Source organism: Gekko japonicus, unplaced genomic scaffold (assembly GCF_001447785.1).
Source record: "Gekko japonicus isolate JY-2015 unplaced genomic scaffold, Gekko_japonicus_V1.1 scaffold891, whole genome shotgun sequence".
NCBI lineage: Eukaryota > Metazoa > Chordata > Lepidosauria > Squamata > Gekkonidae > Gekko > Gekko japonicus.
In genome coordinates this window covers 412,584-418,583 of record NW_015169802.1, presented here as the reverse complement: position 1 = coordinate 418,583, position 6,000 = coordinate 412,584, and the positions used below count along the sequence as shown (strand labels likewise).

The 6,000-nt window shown below is 51.1% G+C and overlaps 1 protein-coding gene across 1 annotated transcript in view; it reads right to left on the bottom strand.

The window, feature by feature from the left end:
* LOC107115417 (cytosolic beta-glucosidase-like) overlaps positions 1 to 6,000 on the bottom strand; it is a 91,518-nt gene that overhangs the window by 60,870 nt on the left and 24,648 nt on the right. The gene's annotated exons all lie outside the window — the stretch shown is intronic.

Genomic DNA, 6,000 nt, shown 5'->3' with positions numbered 1-6,000 from the left:
TGTTGATCCCCCCCCCCCCAGGCTCTGGCAGCAAGGCCTGAGTGGCTTCCAGCTGCCAGGCCCGCTGCAGAGCTCCCAGAGTGTTCTCTGCGCATGTGCAGGGAATGCTCTTTTACTTGTTACTTTTGGGGTGATTTAAGTATTCCCCATATAGTTTTTAAAACTTTTCAGATTTTTCTACACACCCGGGGAGTGCCCCAAGTACGCAGGAAAATCTCTTTGCCCCCCAAGTGCCCCTGATGTGCAGATTTAGATATCCACATAGAGGGGGCGTCTTAGCTATTAATATATAGACAAGAAGGGGGACCCGCAATACTCGTGGGGAGGAGAAGCTCCACGGGAGGAGAAGGAAGCAGCCGCAGGTGAGCCTTCTCCCCTGCCCCCCCTGTCCCCAGCACCCAGGACGAGGCCTGCGCCCCTCCAAGCCTTCTCCCTCCTCGCAGCGGCGATGCCTAAGTTCGGCTCGCCAAACTTTCCCCCTCCCCCCCCCCCTGGGCGGCAGCGAGGCCTGAGCAGCTTACAGTCGCCGGCCGGCCAAGCCATCTCCCGCCCCTTCCCTCTCCCTCCCTGGTGGTGGTGGTGGCAGCGGCGAAGCCGTTCTCTGAGCGTTCCCTGCGCCTGCGCAGGGAACACTCTATTACTTTGGGGGGGATTTAAATATCCCTGGCATATTTTTTCCAAGTTTTCAGATTTTTCTGCACATATGGGGATTGCCCCAAATGTGCAGGAAAACCTCCCTGCCCCCCAAGTGCCCCCGATGTGTTGATTTAGATATCCGCACGGAGAGGGCATGTTGGGAATTACATATATAGATGTGTGTGGAAATGAAGCCCTCCTGGTTCAGAATTCCCGAACCCATGACAATCCCAGTCTAAACTAGGGTTGCCATCCCCTCGGTGGGGCCAGGGAGTCCCCTGATGTTGGGGGGCCCAATCCGCTGCTGGCCAACTGCCCTGTAGGGGAAGCCCCACCCCCACCCGCAAACAGCAGCATTCCGCAGGGACACTGCTGACACAGTGACGTCACTGGTAGTCACGTCATTATTCTGAGCCCGTCACACAGCAACACTCTAGGAAATGCTAGAGCATCATCGCACGATGGCCCTAGCAATTCAATGTTCCCTCTAAGCTGTGGAGTCTGGTGAGCAATAATTCTACTTTGTGAGCTACTGGCGTGAGCGAGTGATTTCGCTACTGCATAAATCAGTTTGCTCTGTAGCTGAAAACAAAATGTGTGAGCCGGAGGCTAAAAAACTGTGAGCTAGCTCACACTAACTCAACTTAGAGGGAACACTGCCTAGCATGATGACATCACTACCGGTGACATCTCTACACAAGCGGGAGAGAAGCCAGGAGCCCCCCACCAAACAAAAAGTGAGAGCTGGCAACCCCAGTCTAAACCTAGTCCCAAAGTCAGGCCGGGATAATCACGGGCTTGACGCCAACACCAACTGTCCCCACCCTCCCAGCCATCCTTTCCCCTTTCCCCTTCAGACTTACACTGTTGGAAGGAGGGTTCATTCAAGTTAAGGGGCTTTGGAGTCTTTTTAATTAATATTTCCAGAAGCTGAACAACAGAAACAACAGCATGAATAGCAGCACTCTGTAACACCACGAGGGAATAAAAATATGGCGGACATTACAGGCTCAGTCCAAGAATGCATCCCTTGATAAAACAAGAAGCCTTAATATAGTTTCGCATTTCTTTTTTATATATAGTAAATCGGAGCCTATGAAAAATGCACTTACATTCCTAGGTTACTTGGTGGCTTAAAAAAAAAAAGCTGGTGCCATCAAGGCTGAGCCAGGGGAGGGTCGAGGGGGGGGGCAGACTCTAGCTTTGCACACTACCAACTAAAAGGGACCCCCGCTGCCCCCTGGTGATGGCCCGCCTGTCTGAGGCTAACTGAGGCTTCTCCGCACCGTGGTAATTGTTAAGTCGTGAGCTTAACAAATAGTCGGAGAGTGATTTCAGCAAGAATGCGGCTTTTATTCTTCAGCTTCAATACTTCTCCAACACGGTACAACATCAGTCAGCCAGAACAGCTTTAACATAGCAGCTGCTCGAGGTCTTCCGGTTTGATGGCGCTGCGTTGCGGCCGGATTTCGGATGAGCTCCGAACCGGCCGGCTCCCCACGTTCTTTTGGGGCTTGTCCGCTTTGGCGGTCAAGCCCCGCTTCCACCCCTGGAGGGGGAGGAAGTGGTAGGGGGCTTGCCGGCCCCCCCACTGACTGCGAATTGCGGGGGGTGTTGCCGGTCGCCTCGATGCAGAGGGCGAGGTGGAGGAGCACGACTGCATGCTCATAGCAGCGACCGACCGTTTTAAAAATTCCTTCCTTTCTTTCTGTCCTGTTTTTTTTTTCCCCACGATGTTCTTTTTTTACGGAGAAACTTTGTTGTTTGTCTTCACGGAGCACCCCATGACGAAAAGAAAAATCTGTAAGACCAACAAAAGTTTATTCAAGGTATGAGCTTTCGTGTGCATGCACACTTTTTCAAATACATTAATATTTTTGAAATATTTGAAAAAGTGTGCATGCACACAAAGCCTCATACCTTGAATAAACCTTTGTTGATCTTAAAGGTGCCACTGGACTCTGAATTTGTTCATCTTCATCAAGTTCCAGGTTAATTTGCTGTTCAGCCTCTGTCTATAAATTTGAACTCTTACCTTCCATCCCAATGTATTTGAAAAAGTGTGCATGCACACAAAGCCTCATACCTTGAATAAACCTTTGTTGATCTTAAAGGTGCCACTGGACTCTGAATTTGTTCATCTTCATCAAGTTCCAGGTTAATTTGCTGTTCAGCCTCTGTCTATAAATTTGAACTCTTACCTTCCATCCCAATGTATTTGAAAAAGTGTGCATGCAACACTTAAATAAACTTTTGTTGGTCTTAAAGGTGCCACTGGACTCGACATTCATTCTACTGCTTCATACCAATACAGCTGACCAACTGGAACTATCTTCAGAGATTATACAGAAGGACTTGTAAATCAGAGGATGGGACTCCCAGCCCAGGCAGGCCAGAGTTTCCCTTTTATTCTGTAGATTAACTACTGAGAGAACGACCAATGCCTTAGGCTATGTTATATTAAACAGACAAGCCACACCAAGCAATTGCTACAATACTGGTATGCTAAACTAATGGAATATGTGCAATAGAAGTTAAGAGCAATACTAACCGGCATTTCCACCAGAGCTCCTAGTGATTCTGTTGCCACCCACCAGTCATAATTGTACTAACCAACAATGCCCTCACAACACACTTGACAAATTGAGATAGACTGGAATATTGTGACATTCATCCCACACTCTTCCAGAGGGAACACACAACTGAGCTGCAAAAAACAATCCAGAGCTGTGTTTGTACTCTTCCCTTGCCGCCACTGGAGTCACCCGTGCTGCAGGAAAGCTGCAACTGACACCAGCCCAAAGGCTGCCCCCAGATGGGTTCAAATTCCATGGCAACTCAAACACAGCCACCAGCAACCTGAAAACCCTTTTGACTGGAGAGAAAGACAGCGCTGAATAGGGAAGTATGCTTTGCCAAGTCTGTCCAGAAAGCCAGCTGCATAGGCCAGTACTTAGAAGCATGTGGAATCCATAAACGGCCATTCTGCCTATATTACCTTATTTATTTATTTATATTATTTCTAGCCCGCCCTCCCCTGCACAGCAACGCCCAGGGCATGTTACAATAATGCATATAAAACAATAAGATTAATTAAATATTGTAATGTATTGAAATGATTACATGAATCACCTCATAGGACTCCCGTGTTAAGCTTCGAGCCAGACCAGGGCTCCTCTGAGCGAACTTCCTATTGGTCGCTTCGTAACAGCGACCAATCAGAACGATACCATTCCCTAGGAGGGAAAGACTCCCATTGGTCTTTATTCTAGCAATCTCATTGGTTGTTATTTGTAAATAGGCGTGGCTACATTAGCCCGGTTATGTTTAAAAGGAGCATAAGCTCCCACTGTTTTCTGTTCTGGTTTCTTACTGAGTTAGTGCTTGCTCGTTACTTCCAATAAAGCTGAATCACTTGCTGAATCACTGTACGAGTCCTTTGTTAGCGCGATCTAACAATTGGCGACGAGGATGGGATGTTAGAGCAGGTAGGCAGCCCTGCGGACATCCACACTTCGGACTCGGAAGAAAGCGGGCAGAGCACAGCAGCCGATCCGGCGGAGGCGCCACCAGCTCCGGTGCCCAAGTCTCCCCCGATGGCTGGAAGCCAGAAGTTCGAGTGCTTCGAACCCTCCTCAGAAGACTGGGACTCCTACCTGTCCAGGTTCGAGTTCCATCTGGAGACCCACGACATCACCGATGAGGCGAAGAAACGAGCATGCCTCCTGAGTTCCTGCGGGAAGGGGACCTTCGACATAGCCAGGTCGTTGGTGGCCCCAACTGATATAAAGACTGTCACCTACGCTGACATCACGGAGAAGCTTAAGGCTCACTATTCTCCACAACCGTCGGAGATCGCCTGCCGGCACGCTTTTTACAAGCGGAACCAGGCCGGAGGCGAGACCATCGCAGATTTCGTGGCGGCCCTTCGCAAAGCCGCACGGCCATGTAATTTCCACAACGTGGAGGAAGCCCTCAGAGACCGTCTCGTCTGCGGTCTCAAAGATGAAAGGCTGCAACAGAGGCTGTTCGCCCGCACCACCCTGACCTGGGCAGTGGCCTACGAAGAGGCCGTGGCCGCGGAAGCAGCGGAGAAGTCCACGAAGGAGGTCCGCCAGCGGGTGGCAGAGCCCAGTATACACGCTCAACGAGACAGCGAGGGCGAAGACGCGGATGATGACGTCAACGCGGTTCGAGGCAAGCGGACCCCAGCGAAGACTACCAACGTCAAGCCTTGCTCCGGTTGTGGCGGGAAGCACCAGCGCGGCTCCTGTTGGGCTCGTGATGTCGACTGCAGAGCGTGTGGGCGGCGTGGTCATCTGGCCAGAGTCTGCAGATCAGCGAAGAAGGATCCCTCAACTAACAACCGGTCAGCGCAGAGGGGCACTCCAGTCAGCACCCAAGGCAAGACCCGTTCCTCAGCATCGGAAGCAAGCTGCCAGTTGACGGCGACCTTGTCGAGCGCATCGGCCGTAAATCGCACCAGCAGCCAGGGCAAGATCACCGTGACTCCACTCCTCGACGGCCGACCCTGTACAATGGAGGTGGACTCAGGATCGTCCGTGACGGTGATTTCTGCCGCGTCCTGGCGCCAGTTGTTCCCGAACCGAAGCCGGCGGCGGCTCCAGCCTGCGGGAACCAGAGTGTCCGACTTCCAGGGCAACCGAATTCCCTTGGCCGGACGGGACTCTGTTACTGTTGAGTATAAGGGGAAATGTGTTAAACTGTCATTCCTGATTGCAGAGGGAGACCGGGTTAACCTGCTAGGGTTAGATTGGTTTGAGCCATTGGGCATCGGTATTTCTGGGATTAACAGGATGTCTGAAAATAAATGGGGCATGCTGTACGACCTGTTCCCTGATGTATTTGCCGAAGGGTTGGGAAGGTACAAGGGCCCCCCGGTTGCGTTTGACTTAGATCCGTCAGTCAAACCTATTAGGTTGAAGTATCGGAAAGTACCTGTGTCTCTCAAACATAAGGTGGAAAAAGAGATTGACAAACTAGTTGAGCAAGGGGTTTTAGAGCCAGTACCATACAGCAAATGGGAGACCCCGATCGTAACCCCTGTCAAATCAGATGGGTCCATACGACTATGCGCCGATTACAAATGTACGATTAACAAGGCGCTGCAGCAACATTCGTACCCGGTCCCGGTAATAAGCCACATTTTGGCTTCCCTGGGGGGTGGCAAGATTTTCGCCAAATTTGACCTGGCCCAGGCATACCAGCAGTTGCCTGTCACCCCGGAGGCTGCCGAGGCCCAAACAATTGTAACCCACCAAGGGGCTTTTAAAGTGAACAGGCTGCAATTCGGGGTCAACGTAGCACCTGGGATTTTTCAGGGCCTCATGGAACGTCTACTAA